The sequence below is a fragment of the Scyliorhinus torazame genome, chromosome 21 (genome assembly GCF_047496885.1).
Source record: "Scyliorhinus torazame isolate Kashiwa2021f chromosome 21, sScyTor2.1, whole genome shotgun sequence".
Lineage (NCBI taxonomy): Eukaryota > Metazoa > Chordata > Chondrichthyes > Carcharhiniformes > Scyliorhinidae > Scyliorhinus > Scyliorhinus torazame.
The window spans coordinates 43,004,780-43,029,416 of NC_092727.1; positions in this window are offsets into that span (position 1 = coordinate 43,004,780).

Consider the following 24,637-nt stretch of genomic DNA (forward strand, 5'->3'; position numbering starts at 1 on the left):
AAGCTGTCCACACACATTCCCTAAAACTGTCCTCACACATCCCCTAAAGCTGTCCACACACATTCCCTAAAGCTGTCCACACACATTCCCTAAAACTATCCTCACACATCCCCTGAAACTGTCCACACACATTCCCTAAAACTGTCCACACACATCCCCTAAAACTGTTCACACGCATTCCCTAAAACTGTCCACACACATTCCCTAAAACTGTCCGCACACATTCCCTAAAACTGTCCACACACATTCCCTAAAACTGTTCACACGCATTCCCTAAAACTGTCCACACACATTCCCTAAAACTGTCCGCACACATTCCCTAAAACTGTCCATACACATCCCCTAAAGCTGTCCACACACATTCCCTAAAACTGTCCTCACACATCCCCTAAAGCTGTCCACACACATTCCCTAAAGCTGTCCACACACATTCCCTAAAACTGTCCACAAACATTCCCTGAAACTGTCCATACACATTCCCTAAAACTGTCCTCACATATTCACTAAAACTGTCCACACACATTCCCTAAAGCTGTCCACACACATTCCCTAAAACTGTCCACACACATCCCCTGAAACTGTCCACACACAATCCCTAAAACTGTCCACACACATTCCCTAAAACTGTCCACACACAATCCCTAAAACTGTCCACACACATTCCCTAAAACTGTCCACACACATTCCCTAAAACTGTCCACACACATTCCCTAAAACTATCCTCACACATCCCCTGAAACTGTCCACACACATTCCCTAAAACTGTCCACACACATTCCCTAAAACTGTTCACACACATTCCCTAAAACTGTCCACACACATCCACTAAAACTGTCCACACACATTCCCTAAAACTGTCCACACACATTCCCTAAATCTATCCTCACACATCCCCTAAAACTGTCCACACACATTCCCTAAAATTGTCCACACACATTCCCTAAAACTGTCCTCACACATTCCCTAAAACTGTCCACACACATCCCCAAAAACTGTCCACACACATTCCCTAAATCTATCCTCACACATCCCCTAAAACTGTCCACACACATTCCCTAAAACTGTCCACACACATCCCCTAAAACTGTCCTCACACATCCCCTGAAACTGTCCACACACATTCCCTAAAACTGTCCATACACATCCCCTAAAACTGTCCTCACACATCCCCTAAAACTGTTCGCACACATCCCCTAAAACTGTCCACACACATCCACTAAAGCTGCCGAAAATATCCCCTAAAACTGTCCTCGCAGATCCCCTAAAACAGTCGTCATAAATCTCCTAAACCTGGCTTAACACATCCCCTAAAACTTTCCTCACACATTCCCTAAAACTGTCCACACACATTCCCTAAATCTGTCCACACACATCCCCTAAAACGGTTCACACACATTCCCTAAAACTGTCCACACACATCTCCTAAAACTGTCCACACACTTTCCCTAAACCAGTCCTCACACTTTCCCTAAACCTGTCCACACACCATCTCAAACATTCCGCATACACCATCTTAAACATTCCGCATACATCCCCCAAGACCGGCCGCACACATCCTCTAAATCATCCCGCATACGTGCCCTCATCTAATGCTGCTCATTTTAAACTTCTCTCATGACGAATTCCACATGTGCTAGCTTTACTTCCTATCAATGTCTTCCCTTATGATGTTGGCGATACCAACTGTCTATGCGATTTCCCTGAGATTTTGGATTCTTAAAGCTGAATCGAAGAGATCAATCTTGATTTACAATCTAGTTCATTCTTTAACTTTCATAACTTTTGTGTTTTTTTTAATGTGGAACTTAGTTTAGAGGGATCTGCTGGAGAGTTGGTTCCAGCAGCTGGAACCTTGGCTAATATCTACGATGTATCAGAGAATACATTTGTGCTAGTTTAGCGTCACATGATGTGCAGTAATGTCAGCAGAGTCTTTGAGCAGATCACCATTCTTGATTGTATGAGCAATACCTCTGAATAAACCTTTCACCGTGTTTTAAAAGAACAAAGAATGTGGGCACCTCCATACCTTTTCACATTACGGCAACAAAGAAATATAAGAAGAGAAAACTGGCGATGAGGATTGAAGCAGGATGAATTGCTGCAAATGACGCATTCATGGACTAACAGTGGAACGGCATCGTGAGCAACAGACAGTTATCGAGACTGGGCCCACACACACGTAGACATCGGGCAAAGCATTGCCACTGCAGCAGAAGACTGGCAGCCGGGGAAAACTTGCTTGCATGAAGTGAGTGAGGTCTTGGCTGCAGGGACAGTGCATGTGATAAAGCTAAATCGACTGCGGAGAATCAAGATTTCAAAGTCTGTCAACTCTGCACAGGCCACTTGGAGAAAATGCTGTTCAGTCAGGCAAAATGGAAAGAATTTCTAGTTGCTTGTAAAGGGGATTGTTTGTGCCATATGTTCCAATAAAAATTGGAAGGGATGAACTGTAGAGCCGAAGAGCCAGGATCCAAAAATCACAGGAAAAATGTGCGCCATTGAGGCATTTGATGAGGACTATAAGACGTGAAACTTCTTTGAGGAATGATTCAAAATATTTCTCACAGCAAATCAAACACCAGAGTACCTAAAAGAAGCAACATTTATCAACTTAGTTGGGCGTGAAGCATTTATATCACGAGAGAATTTGGTTCACCAGAAAAACCAGGAGGTGAGTCCTACAATGCAGTTCGCTATCTTAGATTGTATGAGCAACACCTCTCAATAAACCTCTCATTGTGTTTTGAAAGAATCCAGAGTGTGGGCTCCTCCATGCCTTTTCTCTTTGCGGCAATCAAGAAATATAACAGAAGAGAATACTGGCGATGAGGATTGAGATTGGAAAAATCGCTGCAAGAAGAAATTTGTCGACTAAACAGGGGAGTCGGTATCGAGAGCAAAGGAAGATTCTCGGGACCAGACTCACACACACACAGACACACACACATATGTCGGGCAAAGCACTGCCGCCAATGCTGAAGGTTAAAAAAAAACTTTGACTGCAACTGTGAGTAAGGAGGTCGACAGTCGGGGAAAACCTGCTTGCGTTGAAGTGAGTGGGGTCTGGGCTACAGGGATCGCAGAAGTGGCAAAGCTAAACAGGCTGTGGGGAACGGGGCTTTCAAAGTCTGCCGGCCCTGCATGGGCCATTACTTGAGGACAGAAGTCGTACCACAGGCAGGCAAAAGGAAAAATCATCTTTGATGTTTGTAATAAAGGGGATTGTTTGCGCCATATTTTCCATTAAAAAATTGGAAAGGAGGAAATTGGTTTGTGGACTCAGCAGTGAGGCCATTCAGAGGAAGCTGCTTACTGAAAGTGATTTAACTCTAAATGTTGCTGTGGAAGTTGCCGCATCTATCGAGCTTCAACGAGAGAGGCATCACAGGGGCTGGAGCGGGAATCCATAAAATGAATACATCAAGGAACAAGGCTGCAAAGATGCAACCATGTCACCATTGTACCAGATTGGACACTCAGTCTGGGAATGCTGGAGTAAAATGTATACATGCAAGAACCGTGGCAAGAAAGGCCACATTGCCAAGGCATGTTGGGCTCAGATAAACTCTCCTACACCAAGAAGTTGCAAGAAAATAAACACAGCTAAATAATCTTGTTGTGTCTACCAATTAGTGGATGAAGCTCAAGATCACTCAAAAGACAATGTAACCAAGCTACTGTGGGAGCTAAAGCTAGGTGTTTTGTTATTGTAAGGTGATCAACAATGTTTTTGAGCATACCTAAAACTTTAAGATCAAAAAATTAAAATGGGAGTGGATATGGGCGCAGCAGCATCATGAATACTTCAGACAAATCATCATCAAAAGCTAAAGCACCTGCCTTTAAAACCATCAAATGTGATTCTAAGGATGGGCACTGAAGACATTGTACCATTCAAAGGTTGCATCATGATGAAAGTGGAAGCCAATGGACAGACAGCAAAGTTATCTCTTCACGTTGTCCACAGAAACTTTCCTGCTCTATTTGGCAGAGCTTGGTTGGCTAAGATTAGACTTAACTGGGAAACCGTCAATCAAGTAGTGCGTTCAAAGAGCAACTTGCAACAACCTCTGAAGAAGTATGAGATGGTGTTTGAAGATTCGCTGGACTCTATGAGGTATATCAAGAGAGACAGTGCACCCAAATGTTTCAAAGCTAGAACCGTATTCTACGCCATTAGGCCTGAGGTTGAAGCAGAACTACAAAGATTAGTATAAACAGGAGTCATTGAACCTGTTGCTACAAGGCATTGGGCAACATCAATGGTTCCTGTATTTAAATGGGGTGGCTCAGTGAGAATTTGAGGCGATATTAAAACTGCTGTTAACTCAGTTTTGTGCGCAGATCATTATCCACTGCCACTGATCGAAGATGTGTTTACTGGACTTTCTGGAGGGCAGAAATTCAGTAAAATTGATCTTCCACAGGCATATGTGTAGATGTCAAATCACAGCCACGACTTACCATAGTGACACACAAAGATCTGCTTTATTACAGCAAACTTCCTTTCGGAACAATATCTGCATCTTTTTCAAAGATCCATGGAACAAATTCTCTGTGAAGAACAATGTTCTTTCGATGGCATATTCATCATCAGTTCAAGTGAACAGGAACATTTGAAAGCTATTCTGAAGCTTTTACAGAGCCACAAACTGAGAGTTTAGAAGGAAATATGTGACTTTTTCAAGTTCTCCATAAATTACCTAGGTAATTTCGGCAAGATGACTTACGCAAGGAGCCAAAGAAAATGTCTGCAAACTTCGAAGCACCACGTCCTCAAAATGTAACACAATTGAGATTGTTTTTAAGATTGATAATTTATGGAAAATTTGCGCCGGGTTTAGCAACACCATTGAAGCCTTTACACAAGTTGCTGTGTGCCAAACAGATATAGCACTGGCCAGAAGAATGTGAAAATGCAGACAATGAAAGAAGCATGACTGAAGTCAGAGCTGTTGGTTCATTGTAATCCAAAGGTGAAGTTGCAGTTAACTTGCAATGCCTCATCCTATGGGCTTGATGCAGTTGTCACGCTCATTATGCCTTTTGGAGAGGGACGATCGATAATAGCAGAAAAAATTATGCTCTGCTAGAAAAAGAAGCTTTGAGCATTATTTTTGGTGTAAGATGGTTCCACCGTTACCTTAATAGGTGCCACTTTACTCTTTTTGCGGATCATCGACCATTGGTTACAAACATTAGGCCATAGGGAGGTCTACCGTCTTTGGCAGCTAGTAGATTGCAAAGGGGGTCATTGATATTGTCGGCACACTTATGATATCCAATATCGCAAGTCCAAGCAGCATGCAAATGCTCATGCTTTATCACAATTGTCATTACAAGTCATGCCTGGAGAATTTCAATATTTTGTATTTCTCACTTATGGATAATATACCTGTGACTTCATCTCAAGTTCAATGAGAAATAGAAATATCCTGGTGTGGTGAGGATGAAAGAACTGACATATAGTTATTTTTGGTGGTTAGGATTAGATGCTCAAATTGAAGAGAAAGTAGGACAATGTCAGTCCTGTGCAGACACTCCACCATTACAACCATTACATCCGTGGGAATGGCTGACTCAGCCATGGCAGGCAATATACATTGAAAATGCTGGTCCACTGGAGGGACATATGTTCTTAGTGATTGTGGACGTGCACTCAAAATGGCCACAAGTCGCAATAATGTAGTCAACGATGTCTGAGCAGACCATTGAGAAAGTAAACAAAATATTCACAAGATTTGGAACATTGGAGCAGATTGTCTGTGATAATGGTACACAGTTCACTTCAAAGGGGTTTGAGGACTACTTATAAGGGAACAGTGTACACCACATCAAGTCAGCTCAATATCATACAGCAATGAATGTATTGGCTGAACGCTTTGTGCACTCATTAAAGCTTCGATCAAAGCACTGCATGACCAGAGAACATTATCAAGAGGAGTAAACAAATTTCTAATATTGTTCCGAAACAGTTTATATGCTCCCACGCAAAGTTCACTGGCAATGCTGTTGTTGGGAGACAGAACAACAAAGAACAAAGAAGAACAAAGAACAAAGAAATTTACAGCACAGGAACAGGCCCTTCAGCCCTCCAAGCCCGTGCCGACCATGCTGCCCGACCAAACTACAATCTCCTACACTTCCTGGGTCCGTATCCCTCTATTCCTATCCTATTCATGTATTTGTCAAGATGCCCTTTAAATGTCACTATCGTCCCTGCTTCCACCACCTCCTCCGGTAGCGGATTCCAGGCACCCACTACCCTCTGTGTAAAAAATTTGTCTCGTACATCTACTCTAAACCTTGCCCCTCTCACCTTAAACCTATGCCCCCTAGTAATTGACCCCTCTACCCTGGGGAAAAGCCTCTGACTATCCACTCTGTCTATGCCCCTCATAATTTTGTAGACCTCTATCAGGTCGCCTCTCAACCTCCGTCATTCCAGTGAGAACAAACCGAGTTTATTCAACCACTCCTCATAGCTAATGCCCTCCATACCAGGCAACATTCTAGTAAATCTCTTCTGCACCCTTTCTAAAGCCTCCACATCCTTCTGGTAGTGTGGTGACCAGAATTGAACACTATACTCCAAGTGTGGCCTAACTAAGGTTCTATACAGCTGCAACATGACTTGCCAATTCTTATACTCAATGTCCCGGCCAATGAAGGCAAGCATGCCCTATGCCTTCTTAACTACCTTCTCCAGCTGTGTTGCCCCTTTCAGTGACCTGTGGACCTGTACTCCTAGATCTCTCTGACTTTCAATACTCTTGAGGGTTCTACCATTCACTGTATATTCCCTACCTGCATTAGACCTTCCAAAATGCATTACCTCACATTTGTCCGGATTAAACTCCATCTGCCATCTCTCCGCCCAAGTCTCCAAACAATCTAAATCCTGCTGTATCCTCTGACAGTCCTCATCGCTATCCGCAATTCCAGTAACCTTTGTGGCGTCTGCAAACTTACTAATCAGACCAGTTACATTTTCCTCCAAATCATTTATATATACTACAAAGAGCAAAGGTCCCAGCACTGATCCCTGCGGAACACCACTGGTCACAGCCCTCCAATTAGAAAAGCATCCTTCCATTGCTACTCTCTGCCTACTATGACCTAGCCAGTTCTGTATCCACCTTGCCAGCTCACCCCTGATCCCGTGTGACTTCACCTTTTGTACTCGTCTACCATGAGGGACCTTGTCAAAGGCCTTACTGAAGTCCATGTAGACAACATCCACTGCCCTACCTGCATCAATCATCTTTGTGACCTCCTCGAAAAACTCTGTCAAGTTAGTGAGACACGACCTCCCCTTCACAAAACCATGCTGCCTCTAACTAATATGTCCATTTGCTTCCAAATGGGAGTAGATCCTGTCTCGAAGAATTCTCTCCAGTAATTTCCCTACCACTGAAGTAATGCTCACCGGCCTGTAGTTCCCTGGATTATCCTTGCTACCCTTCTTAAAAACCATAAAAAGTGAGCATTCAACCAGGGAGAGAGAATGTTAGCTTGAAACTACATCACCAACAAGAAATTGGTACCTTCTATGATCCTGGCAAAGACAGGTCCAATATCATACACCAGACAGATGGATGATGAGAGAGTTTGGCGTCATCATCTGTTCCTTGCTGCACAAGGTGGGTTTGCAGAAACTTCTCAAGAGGTTCTTCCCTTGGAAAATCTAGAGAGTTATACATTGGAACAGAGACCAGAGACAGTGATGATTCATATTTTATTTCTGAGAACCTTTCAACATTTGTAGTGACAGATACTGAAACAACTACTCAATAAGTACTACCTACAGAAAGGAATGAGGACACTTCTGAGGTAGCAAATAGCTAAGTTCAAGAATGCTGAATTTTACAAAAGAAGGAGCTGACGTCCACCACAGAGAATGTCTAATTGAATGGTATATATGCATCGAAATAACATTTCAGGGGATCTGTTGTATAAATGTTAATTGTTGTTGCTGTTCACATGAAGTAAAGGGCGAGGGGTGTTGTGCATCAGAGAATAAATTCCTGCTGGTTTAGCAAACGTGATGTGCAGTAACGTCAGCAGAGTGTTTGCGCGGGCTTTGGGCAGATTACCATCTTGATTGTATGAGCAACACCTCTTAACAAACCTCTCATCACAAGAATCCAGAGTGCGGGCACCTCCATACCCTTTCTCTTTGAGAGAACAAAGAAATATAACAATACTGCACTGCTCAGAATAGTCAACTATTGTGTCTTCAAATGAGCTATTATGCACTGGGAGAAGAAAGTGGAGTTCTGGCAGTGGAAGAAAGTCCAAGTGCATGTGTAGCCCAAGAATCTCACGCCTGCTTGGAATCAACTGGAACTCAAGATGTCGTTCTCAAACTCAAGCTCTTCACTTGTCTGACAAAATCTGTATTCACTTCTAAGCTGGAGGAGGAGGCTGCTGCAGCTGATTTATGGGCAAGAACAATATTTATGGGCGCCCTTGATCAATCTGCTGGAGGTCACTACATCGTTAAACTTTTCCCTGTCAAGCCAAAGCAGGTGACATTTCCAACATTGGTCAGAAGTCGGTAAATTCACGAATCAAACAGATCATAGAAGTCTTGTTTCCTTCGAGCAGACATTCTATCAATTTTCACAAAATGACACAACACGTTTATGAGGTGGCCAGCATCCCGGATGTGCAGAGATGAGTTAACATCACACAGGTAGCCATTAAGTGTTCTGTTGTTCTATTTGTCACAAGCATACCAATCATCCAATAAGAATTGGCAAAACAGTAATGTGGTTTTTACTAAGGCTATATACACAGATGAACTTAACTGGGAGGGTATAGAACCATAGAATCATAGAATTCCTACAGTGAAAAACAAGGCCATTTGGCCCATCGAGTCTGCATCAACCCTCTGAAAAAGAACCCTGCCTCAGCGCACTTCCCTGCCCTATCCCCGTAACCTCAGCTAACCTTCACGTCTTTGGACTCTAAGGGACAATTTTATAGCATGACCAATCCACCTAACCTGCACATTTTTGGACTGTGGAAGGTAACTGGAGCACCCGGAGGAAACCCATGCAGACACAGGGAGAACTTGCAAACTCCACACAAACAGTCACCCAAGACCGGAATTGAACCTGGGTCCCTGGCACTGTGAAGCAGCAGCGCTAACCATTGTGCCACCGTTACATGCACATGTTTGATCTGCAGGACTGCAGCTTTGTTCTGTCTCCTGCATCATGGGATTATACATCTTTTCCTGTTTCATTGTGGGTGATGATGGACATCAGTTTAAGATGTGAACCTTTAAGGGTACATATACGTCACATCACAGTGTCAAGTACCCAAACAAAATCAAGAAAAGGAGAGGATTAACGGCTTCTATTCTGTGAATTTACAGATAGTATTGGATTATGTGAGTGATTTGTTATGTTCTAGGTGTAACATAAGCGGCTTCCTTGTGGTGCACTTGACAAAGGAAGGTTCAGACGTGGAGATAACTGCAACACGTTTATTAAACTATTTACACTTCTATTACTCGGGTTCAACACTACTGCTAATCCCACTATAGCTACCCAGACTGACTAACCAGTTGCTGCAATCCACGTGGTGGGTGTAATATTGAATCAACCCTGTGTCTCTTCTCACTGACTGTCTCCACTGGAAAGAGGCAGATCATGTGTGTGGTGTCCTTTATATACGGGTTGGTGTAATGCCCCCCTGTGGTCGTGTCACCTCCTTGTGTATCGTGAATATCTATTGGTCGCGTCCTATCTAACTGATCTATTGGTTGAGTGTGTGTGTGTGATGTCACTGGTGCTCCCTCTAGTGTCTAGCTAGCCTACATGCATTTACATTGATGCACATCACCACATCCCCCTTTTTTTATATGTTACATATTTTCTGCACACTTATAGAAAATTGAACAAAGAACAGGTATATAAGGTAAGGTATATACAAGTCATGGGAACAGTGATTAAACAATAAGTCCAAATCATTCGTGTGAGTCCAAAAACCATCAATCATCATGGTCAAATGTCTCTCTTGGTTATGAACGGCATCAACGTCCCTGTGCCACAGGAACCAAGAAGTGGTCAAATCACTTCGCTGTCTGATTTGGAGTCCCTTTCTTTTTTCGATGTTTGTGATGATGCTGTCGGATGGCATCTTGTAGCTGATAAGGTGTTGACGTTGAAGAGGTACCATCAACAGTATCATTTGAGGTCATGGATGTGCCATATGTTGAAGTTGGATAAGACTGTACATACTGGTTCTGGCCATGTGCTGTGCTGGAAGGGTGATCCTGCTGAGAACCATTGAAGCTTGTTGAATTGGAAACAGAATTGCTGCTCGCATAAATACTTGGTGATGGTGTGAAACTAGAACCTTGCATCGGATAGGAATATGTCATCTGGCCAGGCTGGGGTGCAGCATATCCTGGGCTGTAACTAAAGCATCCAGTCTGTAGTGCAGATTGCGCTTGCGGTAGTCCTCCTTCGGTCTTGATTCCATTAGTGGGCAACCCGTAGTGCTGGCCTGTTTGAGAATATGCTGCATAGACTGCTGGCTGCTGCATGCCTGAATACTGGGTTTGTCCAGCATGAGCTGTCATTGGCTGCACTGCTGGTGTGGAAAAAATGTGTGAATATAGCTGTGGTGAATATTGGTGTATTCCTCTTGGACTGTAGCCACTACTTGTTATTACTGACCCAGTGCAATTGTTAAGTGATCCATCTCCTGTCGTTGTGGCATCTGCTGTCACCCTGAGTGTGCCATCACTGAGGCTGCGGCACTCCCTGTCTGGAGTAAAGTCCGGCTTACGTGAATCAGAGTCGGTGTTTGGTTGCTCCGCATCTGGAGTCTGGTCTGTTTTAACTGAGTCAGTGTTGGTTTGTTGATGCTCCCCGTCCGGAGTCTTAGCAGGTTCACTGGAGTCAGCTGAGATTACTTGAAGCTGCACATCTGGAGTCGGAACATGCAGGAATGCATTGACTTGTGGAGAGGTTCGAGCGAATGAGGGTGGAAGTATCATGGTGTCACCGGAGTCACCAGTGGTCTCACAGTGATCGTCGAGTGCCTCTGTACACACCAGCTGAGGTATGTCACTTTGCACATCTTGCATGGGAAGTGGGATGCTGTTGTCACTCGTCTCACATACCGTGGGTAGATCCTGCTTGTTGTTCACTTGGGTTGGGTAAATTGTCAGAGTCTTCATCTGGTGGTGAAAACAATGTGGGTGGACTGTCATTGTCTTGCTGTTGTCCTTCATTTGGGCTTGGACTGTCTCCGTCGCTTTGTTCTTCACTGTAGCATGAGAGACCGTCATGGTCGTCCTGCTGTGCACTGGAGCATGGTAGACTGTTATAGTCTTCTTGCTTTTTACTTGAGCATGGCAGACTTGCATCATCTGCCGCTAGTCGGTCAGAGGAGGTTGCTAGACCCTCATGGTCTTGCTCCTGCAAGGACTGCGCGTCGGAGTCTTGCGTTGCTTCTATCGTGGAGGCTATCCATGAGCTCGCCGCGGAGGCTTGTGACACTGGAGTCACGTCTTGTTCGTGCAAGGACTGCGGTGTGGAGTCTTGCATGTCTTCTTTCGTAGAGTCGGGAACGCTGAGCGGTGCGTGGACCACGCTCTGTGTGGCAGCAGGCCGCTCTCTGTGGGCTTGTACTGCTCTCTGTCTCTTGGTTTCAGGCTGCAGCATCAGGCTGCACTCACAAGTTGGGATGTCTTATCTGCTGGGCTGAAGATCCTCAAATCCGAAGAACGAATCCACGTCTGCGTCGGATTCAGTACGGGGGTCGCCAATGTGCAACACGCCTAGTTGCGGTTCGGATTTGGTACTGGGGTAGCCTCCCAAGGTGAAAGGTTCGTCCAAGTCATAGTCTTCTTGGACCATATCATCACTGTTTGCGTCGGAGCTGGCATTGGGCTCGCGAGGTCCAGAGAAGATGTAAAAGTCGGTATCGAAATATTCAAGGTCGGAATCATCGGTTTGGGCATAGGCAGCTGCTTGTTGCAAGGTTCTTCGGAGGTTAATTTCTTTCCCTGGTTCAATTTGAGGCATTGTGCTGTCATTCCAGGTGAAGGAATGTTGTTTTACGGCTTTAAAAGATTTTTTCTTTGATTTGGGATGTTTCCCCTTTAAATGGGCGTGGTCCAGGGCCTCTGAAGTCATGACGCATGTGACGTAGCGCGTAGGAAACGATTGCACATGCGCGGCATCGTGATTGCGCATGCGTGGCATCGTGTGCATGCGTAAACGGACCTTCCCGTTCTGTGCACTTCTCGCGCAACCGCGCAAATGCAGTCCCTGTAGAAAAATGGCCGCCCACCAAAATTGTTCTCTGCTCCGGGATTTCGGCCTCAAGGTGAGTACTGGCACTTCTCTTACCTTTTCTTGCTGGTTGGAGTGTCTTTTCCTCACAGTATTTGCCGAATTTGTCCAGGACTGCCTGGAAGTCGCTCCTGTTTTGCCCCTTGGATTTTTTAAAGATTTCTTCTGCTCTGGCATCGGCAATGGTGAGGAGAAGCTCTGTTTTTTCAGGATTAGCCACTTCTTCTAGTTCGGCTGCCACCAGGAAGATTTCAAACCTTTGCCGGATTGCCCGCCAGTTTTCGCGGAGATCGCCATAGCACCGGAGCCACTGCGGAACCCGGATCTCGAACATTTTGCCTGGGTATGGTTGCTGGTTGTCACTGTACACTGAGGTATGGCTATATGGATTGCAACAGTTCAGTCCTGGTACCATGATTTGTTATGTTGTAGGTGTAACATAAGCGGCTTCCTTGTGGTGCACTTGACAAAGGAAGGTTCAGACGTGGAGATAACTTCAACACGTTTATTAAACTATTTACACTTCTATTACTCGGGTTCAACACTACTGCTAATCCTACTATAGCTACCCAGACTGACTTACCAGCTGCTGCAATCCACGTGGTGGGTGTAATATTGAATCAACCCTGTGTCTCTTCTCACTGACTGTCTCCATTGGAAAGAGGCAGATCATGTGTGTGGTGTCCTTTATATATGGGTTGGTGTAATGCCCCCCTGTGGTCGTGTCACCTCCTTGTGTATTGTGAATGTCTATTGGTCACGTCCTATCTAACTGATCTATTGGTTGAGTGTGTGTGTGTGTGATGTCACTGGTGCTCCCTCTAGTGTCCAGCTAGCCTACATGCATTTACATTGATGCACATCACCACAGTGAGTAGAATAGTAGGGGTGAATTCTTGATAACCTGGAGCAGCCATGTCACTTTGTGCCAGTTCACTGTGCATGTGCTATTTCACAAATAATCAAATGGAACAGTAAACAGGCTCCATGAAATTTCCTGGAATCCTGCTTATCAACTCTGGGAAACTCCCAAACAGAGGTTAATTGGAAATACCATGGGGTTGATGCCTGCATTTCAATTCTGAGTGGGATTTGCAAATGGCATATCAAAACACAGACGCTATCATCTGCACAAACCTCCTACAGCAGCGTTAGGAAACCCTGACAGAATATTGAGACGCACAGGTGCACTGATACTTCAAAGTGATTTTTGCACTGCAAATTGTCAATTGAATGAAGCAGCAGAAATCATACAGCAACAAGTTCAGTTAGCAGATGATTGGGGCGGTTCGAATTAAGAGGAATTGACTGCACCTTGAGTCATAGTGCCGCAAAACAGCACCTGGATCGATTCACACTGAGCGACAAAGACAGCTTCACAACTGTTGACCTGCCTTTGACCCCCTTGCACTGGCTGACCAGTCCTGACTACTGACCGATTGTGATGTGATACAACGGGGTGGGTAGCTGAATCTGATGGAATTTTACAGGCAGCGCGTAGCTGGCAAGAGGCAATTTGGTTCCTATCTACCAGAATCCGCTCACTGAAAATTAAGTGAAAGTTCAGGAGATCAACAAACTTCATGCCAAAGCCTGTAAGATTCGAGAGCCTACTCAGCCCGTCTAACCTCTGGTGTCCCGGCCATACTCTTAAGATCCCCCCCCCCCTCCACCTCCCTCCAGCCTGTTCACATATTTAAAGCTCAGATTGGAATGGGCCCCTCTGTGCCAGCAGTGCAGCTGGTGTTCAAAAAGACCACACCACATGTAATTGTTGACGTGACTGCAGTCACGCCTGGAGTCGAGTGACACCAATTGTCCCACAGTGACTCCCGAACAGCTCAGCAGCACCACCTTGTGGAACAGTGAAATCATTTCTGCAGAGGGAGCTCACTGTGCTTTCAGGTCAGGTTGAATTTGCTGTTTGTCTCGATTTGAGATTTTACACCTCATCGTCCTCCTTTCTTTCTGCACTTACATAACTGCAACTCCAAAATTTTCTGGAACAAACCATCAAATCAGGGAATGGTTAGGGTTTGGAATGCACTGTCTGAAAGTGTGAGAGAGGCAGATTTCAAAAGGGAATGGATAAGCACTTGAAGATAAAACAGATTACATGGCGAAGAGGAAAAGAATGGAGGGGAGGGAGGTGGTGGGGAATGTTTGTGTTGCTCTCTCAGAGAAGTGGCATAGAATGCAAGGGACTAAAATTGCCCCTTCTGTGCTGTAACCATTGTGCGATACAATTACATTGCTGACTTCTCTTTCATTTTTTAATTTTTGCATTTCTTAAAAGGTTAAATGGATCTTTCTTGTTAAACTTGGGTCATGTTTTTTCACTTCAATATATTATTTCAGTTTTTGGAGGAGATTATTTGAGCATTTGAAAGAGAGAGGCTTTATTATTTGTGTTTTTGTATGAATTGCACAAGTGTAGCATATTCATGTGAATTGAACCAGTTTGGAGAAGGTCTCTATTTCAGGAGGCATAAACAACTGTGAGGGAAATGCATTTGTTATTTTGTGTTGCACTGATGTTTCTGTGTTGGTACAGTCCTTCACTCACAACTCCCGGGAGATTCAGTCCCCCTCCGCACAATGTTTATCCCACAGATACTGCATTTATCTTAACCTCCCAGGTTAGATTTTTGTCCTTTCCGCCTCAGTGGCAATCTGGCATATCGGGCCAACCGCTATTTATAAACACTCTTATTTTGTAACCTTTAAATTTCCACCAGTTTCATGAGTGATGGGCAACCTGCAGCCCAGGGGCGACGTGCGAACCATCTGGGTTCTGAGTGTGACTCATCAGACACTTTGTTGACCGTTGCCCATCTGCATGGTTGCCACCCATGTAGATTTTTTCCAATCGATATGACTGAAGTGATACGAATGTAAAGCAAGGGCAGGTGAAGTGAGGTGTGTGCTGATTGCTCACAGCATTAACTGTGAGAGCCACAAGCTCTGTGTCCAAAGTGTAAATACCAATTTTGTTTTCATCATTTGAAGTTGATGACAGTTCTATTGATATATTAATGATTAAGCATTTTCTATAACTTGCTATTAAATATTTGGCATGTATTAAATGTGCACAACTACTTCTGGTGGTGGCCATGAGCTGAGCGGTTACACGAAAGGTGGCTCTCCCTCGGAATCTCTCACTAGACCTTTTTAACCCATCAAACGGGTGCCAAGAATATGAAAAAGTTCCCCAATCAAACCCCCACTCAGAGCCCAACCGATTGAGATGCCAATGAACAAGCAGCCAGTCCGCAAGGCCAGCAAGAACAAGGAGAGGAAAACCCCATAACAGGGGGACCCGCGTGGCGAACCAGATCTGAACATGGCGGACCCATCAAGACCACCAACGTCGACAGAGAAGCTGATGGAGTTCATCTCCGCAGAGCTTCAAAAGCACAGAGGGGCAGTAAAAGCGAATCTCATGGCGACAATTAAGTCGGCAAATGGAGTCCCCGCTAGGCCCCATAAAGTGAACAGAGTAACGGTACGGGACCTGGAAAAAGCAGCCACCAACCATGACGAGTGAATCGCCTCGCTCGAGGTCACAAGGTTGGTTACAACCCAGGGAAGGTAGACGATGAAGAAAACATGTTCCTTCAACAAAGCCTTCGAATCGTCGTGCTACCAGAGGGCACAGGAACCCAACAGAATTTGTTTTGAGGATTTTCGGAAAACTGGTCATGGCTGAGGGTTTAACCAACCTCTGGTGGACCGGGCCCGCAGGTCGCTCCGACACAAACCTGTGGTAGTCACCACTGTTGTATTATATTGTATATACTGCACTGCATACGAGGGTATTACGGTAAGCCCCTGTACTACAGGTATGGGGGTAGACCCCTGCCTGCTGGCTCTGCCCAGTAGGCAGAGTATAAATGTGCGGGCTCTCCGAACTGCAGCCATTTTGGCAGCAGCTATAGGAGGTCACACATCTCTGTGTAATAAAGCTTCAATTACTCTCTACTCTCGTCTCGTCATAATTGATAGTGCATCAATTTATTACACAGAGATTTTACAAAGATGGATCTCCGCATCAAGCCGGATCACCTGTAGCTGCATCCTCAAACAGATAACGCCAAAAAGGACTTCGCACATTGGCTAGCTTGCTTTGAAGCATACATCGGATCTGCGACAGACCCAATCAAAGAAGCACAGACGCTCCAGATTCTGTACACGCGGCTGAACTCCGATGTCTTTCCCCTCGTCCAGGACGCGCCTACCTAAGCAGAGGCCATGGCGCTACTGAAGGAGAACTATGCTCAGCAGACCAACAAGATCTACACCAGGCACCTCCTGTCCACGCGGCACCAACTTCCTGGTGAGTCTGTGGAAGGTTTCTGGCGTGCCCTGCTCGCCCTGGTGAGAGACTGTGATTGCCAGGCCGTTTCGGCCACTGAACATTCTAACCAGTTAATGAGAGACGCATTCATTACGGGCATAGGGTCGGCCTACATCCGCCAGCGCCTCTTAGAAGGGGCTACGCTTGACCTCGCGGTGACCAAGAAACTAGCGCTCTCGCTCACAGTCGCCTCACGCAACGTACAGGCGTATGCCCCCGACCGCACGGCCCACCCCTCTTGGGCATCGTGGACCCCGCCAGCGGCCACCCCATCGTGGACCCCATCAGTGACCGCCCCCAGCCAACCCCACGCCTGCGCCACGCAGCAGCCAACCAACCCCGGGGACCCAAACGCTACTTCTGCGGATAGACAAAACACTCCCGGCAGAGCTGCCTGGCGCGGAGCGCGCTCTGCAAGGCCTGCGACAAGAAAGGACATTTCGCTGCAGTGTGCCAGACCCGCTCAATCGCCGCTATTGTCCCTGCACCCCCCGCATGAGGCCAGTGGGCGCCGCCATCTTCCTCGCCTCAGACCACATGCGGCCTGTGGGCGCTGCCATTTTGCTCTGCTCACAACATGTGCGGCCCTTGGGCGCCGCCATCTTGCTTGCCTCACAACCACCAATGGGCGGAGCCATCTTGCCTGCCCCAGGACACGTGCGGTCCGTGGGCGATGCCATCTTCCCCGCCTCAGAACCACTGCCCATCGGGCACCTCATCGGGCCGCTCATCGCCTGCAACCGACGACGACCAGCCGCGTCTCACCTCCGTCACGATCGACTAGCCCCGACCGCACGACCTCGCGACCGCGGCGACAAAGGTGAAGGTCGATGGGCATGGGATATCCTGCCTTCTGGACTCCGGGAGCACTGAGAGCTTCATCCACCCTGATACGGTAAGGCGCTGCTCCCTCGCGGTACACCCCATTCACCAAAGAATCTCCCTGGCCTCCGGATCCCACTCCGTGGTGATCCGGGGGTACTGTATCACCACCCTCACCATCCAGGGCGTAGAGTTCAGCGGCTTCCGGCTTTACGTCCTCCCCAACCTCTGCGCTGCCTTGCTACTCAGCCTGGACTTCCAGTGCAACCTCCAGAGCCTAACCCTGAAATTTGGCGGGCCCCCACCACACCTTACTGTATGCGGCCTTCTCTGCTTGCAAGCCTCACCCCAGATTGCAAACCCGTCGCCACTAGAAGCAGACGGTACAGAGCCCAGGACAGGACCTTCATGAGGTCTGAGGTCCAGCGGCTGCTGCGGGAAGGTATCATTGAGGCCAGCAACAGCCCCTGGAGAGCCCAAGTGGTAGTGGTGAAAACGGGGAGAAAAACAGGATGGTCGTTGACTACAGTCAGACCATCAATCGGTACACGCAGCTCGACGCGTACCCCCTCCCACGCATAACTGATATGGTCAATCAGATTGCACAGTACCGGGTCTTCGCGACAGTGGACCTGAAATCTGTCTCCCACCAGCTCCCCATTCGCAAGGCGGACCACCCGTACACCGCTTTTGAAGCGGACGGTCGCCTTTACCATTTCCTTAGGGTTCCCTTCGGCGTCACTAACGGGGTCTCGGTCTTCCAACGGGAGATGGACCGAATGGTTGACCGGTACGGAATGCGGGCCACTTTCCCGTACCTGGATAACATCACCATCTGCGGCCACGACCAGCAGGACCACAATGCTAGCCTTTCCAAATTTCTCCACACCGCCAAACTCCTCAACCTGACCTACAACAAGGAAAAGTGTGTGTTCAGCATGAACCGATTAGCCATCCTCAGCTATGTGTTTCAGAACGGAGTTCTTAGGCCCCGACCCCGATCACATGTGCCCCCTCATGGATCTGCCCCTTCCCCACTGCCCCAAGGCCCTCAAATGATGCCTGGGGTTCTTCTCGTACTACGCCCAGTGGGTACCTAACTATGCGGACATGGCCCGCCCACTCATCCACTCCATGCCTCCGAAATTCGGCATCCCTCCGTCGAAAAGGAGGCCCAAGCTATTGTTGAAGCTGTGTGGCACTGGAGGCATTACCTGGCCGGCAGGAGATTCACTCTCCTCACAGACCAACGGTCGGTTGCTTTCATGTTTAACAACACACAGCGGGGTAAGATCAAAAATGATAAGATCTTGCGGTGGAGGATCGAGCTGTCCACCTTTAATTACGAGATTTTGTATCGCCCCGGTAAGCTCATCGAGCAACCCGATGCCCTGTCCCGAGGTACATGTGCCAGCGCACAAGTAGACCGACTCCGGACCCTGCTCGACGATCTCTGTCACCGAGGGTGATGCGACCATCAATTCACTCAAGGACTCGTGTCGGAGTAAAACAGTGGTTTTAATTAACTATCAACTTTGCCTGCCTGCGACTGGTACATACTGAGGACAGTCCCACAGCCCAGCTACTCTTATACTCCTTCAAAGGGGCAGAGCCATGGGCTGAGCCCGTACATGCTCCAACATCCTCCAACATCTCCCCCTGTAGGTGAAGCCATACAATGGCCCACAGATAAAGCCCACAGGGTTAATAACATAGAACATAACTGGTGAATTAACTGTATTTACAAACATAGAACATAACTGGTGAATTAACTGTATTTAAATTCACCACACAGGGGTCACCTGCTTTTATCACTTCATTAAGGCCCGCAACCTGCCCTACTCCACCAAGGAAGTCAGGGCTGTCACCAGAGACTGCTCGGTCTGCGCGGAGTGTAAACCGCACTTCTACCGGCCAGACTGTCCACCCCTGGTGAAGACCTCCTGCTCCTTTGAACGCCTCAGCGTAGACTTCAAAGGGCCCCTGCCCTCCACTGACCGCAACATGTATTTTCTCAATGTGGTGAACGAATATTCCAGATTCCCCTTCGCCATCCCATGCCCCAATATGACGTCTGCCATCGTCATCAAAGCCCTCAACACCATCTTCGCTCTGTTCGGTTTCCCCGCCTACGTCCACAGCAACCGGAGACCTTCATTTATAAGTGATGAGCTGCGCCAGTACCTGCTCAACAGGGGCATTGCCTCGAGCAGGACGACCAGCTACAACCCCCGGAAAAGCGGGCAGGTGGAGCGGGAGAATGGGACAGTCTGGAAGGCCGTTCAGCTAGCCCTCGGTCCAGAAATCTCCCGGCCTCCCGGTAGCAGGAGGTCCTCCCCGACGCACTTCACTCCATTCGGTCGCATCTGTGCACGGTGACTAATGAAACCCCCCATGAACGTCTCTTTGCCTTCCCCAGGAAGTCCACCTCCGGGGTTTCGCTCCCAACGTGGCTGGCAGCTCCAGGACCCATTCTCCTCCGCAAGGCGGACCCGTTGGTTGAGAGAGTGCAGCTACTCCACGCAAACCCGCAGTATGCCTACGTAGCGTACCCTGACAGCCGCCAAGGCACAGTCTCCCTCAGGGACCTGGCACCAGCTGGGTCCCCAAACACCGCTCTCCCTGCCCCGGCGCCACTCTCCCTTCCCCCAGCGCACCCCACCACAGCCCCCGCTCCAGGACAATCCGTCCTCCAATTGGTCCCACCCGGGGATGAAGAGGATGTCGACACGCTCCCGGAGTCACCGACGACCGAGCCGACGCCTGACTCGCCACCAGCACTGCGGCGCTCTCAACGACGAATCAAGGCGCCCGACCGTCTAAATTTGTAACCTTCTCTGAAATTTTAATGACAACCTGTATGTAAATAGTTTTCCACCACCCCCGCTGGACTTATTTTTTACAGGGGGTGAATGTGGTTGTCACCACTGTTGTATTAGATTGTATATACTGCAATGCATACAAGGGTATTACGGTAAGGCCCCTGTACTACAGGTACGGGGGTAGATCCCTGCCTACTGGCTCCACCCAGTAAGCTCTCCGAGCTGCAGCCATTTCGGCAGCAGTTGCAGGAGGCCACACATCTCTGTGTAATAAAGCCTCGATTACTCTCTACTCTCGTCTCGTCGTAATTGATAGTGCATCAAAACCCAAATCGGGGAACCACCATGGGCAATCATAGCAAATTACAGGACATGCGTTCGTATAAATAGGAAGGACACACCATATGCTTTTAACAAGACATTGGAGCCAGGCAGAGTTTAACGGGGCCAAAATTGCACTGTTCCAAAATGGGGTACGATTTGACATGTTGTATCCAGCAAGACTATGGGTCATGTATTGAGACAGAGAACACTATTTCAACACGCCACAGGAAGCAAATGAATTCATACAGAAGAATGGATTCGGGAAGAAATAGTATGGGGGGGCAAAGAACAATATGGACCTACACAAATTAGGGGGGGAATGGGGCAACTATGCTTGGGGATATGGAGGAGGGGGAGGGGAACCAAATGGGTTGGGAATGAAAGGATCCGTTTTCCAGGGGACACCACCGCACTGGCGAGCAAGCTAGTGCACGGGAGTAAAAAGAGGGGGGGCCATGGCGTATGTCCCGAGAGGGAGGGAAACCTGGCAGGAATGGGCTACAGCAGCAAGCGAGTGGCAATGGCAGAGGGGGGCAAGAAAGGGCGGGAGGAAATGGAGAGGGTGGAAAAGGAAGGGGGGACTGCAGGGGCAAAAGGGCTCAGGGGAGTAGGGGGATGGGTGGGAAGGGAGGGGGAGGGGAAGGTAGTTGTAGATCCTAAAGGAGAAAAGGCAGGGAGAGAGCCGGAGATGTTTAGCCACGGAAATTCCAAAGCTTGAGATCTGAGTAAGCTGAAGGCACAAACACCAATGATGGAGCAATTAAAATCTGAGGTGCTCAAGAGGCCCAAATTGGAGGAGTGCAGTAATCTTGGTGGGTTGTGGAGATGGAGGAGATTGCATAGATAGGGAAGAGTAAAGCTGTGGTAGGATTCGAAAATAGAGGAGGGAATATTGAAATTGAGGTGTTGCTTCCCGGTGACGACATTCTCAGCATGAAGCACTCACCCAGCATGAGGAGAACGGGCGGTGGGGGAATATATTTTATAATCACAAACATAACTGAGAAAAGGTGAGAATAATGAGCAATTTATTAAAGTGTTTGTAACTTAACAAGCCCTGCAATTGTTAGGCCGGGTTTTACATGTCAGTGGTTGGTAGAAGTGGAGCCTTGGTGGGCCTGTCCTGGATCCTGTGCCACTCTGGCCTGATAATGTTTTATTGAACAAAGTCCCATAGATAGTGTGAAGGCCGATATCTAAATTACAATAAACCTCCTCTCAGTTATAACCTGACTAAACCAAAATAATTAACATTTATTCCAGCTACCTCTCTGGTATGTAGTATGTATACAAATATCGTCACACAGCCATATTGACATCAATTACACCAAGGAAGTTCCTGGTATGAAATGTTAATCGCTGATTTTACACATAATAGAATAGGGATTTCAATTGGGGAATTTTACACAAGAATATGTCACACACTCATTCCAATCCCATGCACCCTGTTTTTACATGTTTTTTTAGCCACTTAATTTCAATAGCTTGAGTGTGATTTTCGTTCATTGGATGATCTCTCCTCCTGTGCTGTCTTTGGTGAAATTTCAGGTGAGAAACTTTGGAGGAAATACCTGTAGCGTGTTATCATATCATTTGTGACTTTCAGCAAGCGTTAACGGTGAGTAATTCACCGCACCCCTTCAAATACCGAAGGGAAATTGAATCATCAGATCATGTGTGCAGCAATATGTTTCAGAGGGTCCCTCACAAGAAATACAATCACACCACTGACGAGCAGTTAGGAAGATTCTTCATTTGTGCCCAAGACTGGCGCAAGCAATAAATCCACTTGGAATGTCTTGGTCTGGCACAATGTTGAATGAATTCCTCCAACAGCATCCCCCCACCCCCCCACCGCCCCAGTCTGTTAATTGGATCCCAAGCTAGACTCAAATCCTTTTCTTGATAGTTGGTTTATTTACTGAATGAAGTGTTATATATGTCCGCCTCTTGCCTACCAATACTCAGTGTCCCAGACACTTTTATTCATACTCGCTTGAGAGAACCGTGACCATGTTAACAAATTAACTCATTGACAAAATGCGCTTGGCGACTTGGAGCAATAATGACAGCACGCGAAGGCACATCCAGATTCAAACGCAGGATCTCTCGCACGCTCGTTACATTAATATTTTGCAGTGGGAATGATACACGCAGATCAATTACCTGCTGGCACCAATTAATTAGATTGCACCAGTAGCGGTGGTGATATTTGAACCCGTGATCCCAGCGCATTAGCCCAAACCTTTGGACTGCTAGTGCAGTGACATCACCACACTATTATCTCCACTAATTTTTTTGTTCTACTGATTTTTGAGAACCAAAAAAATAAACTAATTCACGAAGAAACATATTAACCGCCCCTTAATGTGCCATGTAAAACAAATGTGATAACCACTACATGACATAAATCAACAAGTCTTTCATCATTTGCTCTTTTAATAACAGTAAAACCTTTCTTTATACACTTTTTTTAAAGAATAAATGATCAGACTACCGGTGGAGTTATGAAGAGGGAAGGCATGCATGAGGTGATTCCCGTCAGAGTATTTCACATTTTTGTAGAAGCCAGCTATTTTCTATAGGTAAAAGGTAGCTATTTAGCATTAAGCCCTTAGTCAATTAAATACCATTTTAAAACTCACTCATAACCTCAGGTCGTTTCAAAACACACATTCAGCATTTCAAAACATAGCTTCAACAGAACACAGAAACAGATAGATTAAAACAGCATTCTTATTCAGCTAACAAATACATTTGCAAGATAAAGTGACCAAGGACAGGGCAGGCTCCACGGCAATGGCACAGTAACCTAAAGGCGCTATTGTCCTCAGCAAGAATCCAATTCAAGCACCTTGCGATTAGGAAGCCGAATCGCTTTCTATAGCTCATACAAGAATACATTTTAGGTTAATGTTGCCTATTAATGAGTGACAACTAACCCTCAAATGAAACTCATTTGATGTTAATCCAAACCAATTAGAATTACATTGGGGTGTAGTTAGATGTCTAAAGTCTGATATGATTTGGTATAACCGTGATGGATTTTCGGCCATCTCTCTCTCCCTCTTTCATGAATCAATCTATACTTTGACTAAACTATTCGCTGTCTCTCTGTTTTTCACTTTCTGACTTTGACTTTTGAAGTTATTGCGAGCTGTTTGCCTAAACAAGAAAATCATTTCTGTGATGGTTTGAAAGTTGAATTGTCTACAAGATTGCTTCTATTGAGTCCTTTGCTAGCTGGACTTATTGGAGAATAAGACTTTAAATGATTCTCAATTGTAATTAACAGAGACAAATAAAACAGATTCTTATTTTCACCTGACAAGTTTTAACTCAAATTTCTACTGAGATTTAGTGATCGCAAAGTGCAGCTGAATCCGCATGGTAGATCTAACAATTTTGCCCTTATCTTTAAGTTTAAGGAGGTATTTTCTTTTAGATTAATGGGATAAGGATCCTACTGAGGTAAAACGGCCAGAAAAGCCAGGGGGGAAAAGGCAGACATTAGAAGTTCATTGATGGAATTGGAGGTTTCTCAGAGTTTATTGATCAAAAAGTTGGCGGAGGCAGCCCCTGGGGCGAATAAATCGCTGAAGGCCAAGGTACATTATCTGGAGAATCAGTCCAGGAGGTAAAACATTCAAATTGTGGAGCTGCAGAGTGGGTGGAAGGCCCACGCCCACGGAGTACTTTGCAAAGATGTTCAGTAAGATGGTGGGGGAGGGTGGATTCACACCCCTTACTGAGTTGGACCGAGCCCACTGTACACTCCGAAAAAGGACTCGTCTTGAGGGTCCACTGCGTGCGGTAATAGTGAAGTTTCATAGTTTCAAAGAGAAAGAGCGGATTATGAGATTGGCGAGGGAGCATCGTAATTTCAGTTTTTACCAAAAGCAAAGGTGGCGAAGAAGAGGGCTGCATTCAACCAAGCCAAGGCTTTCCTGAACAAAAGTGGAGTCCGATTCGGTGTGGTGTACCCG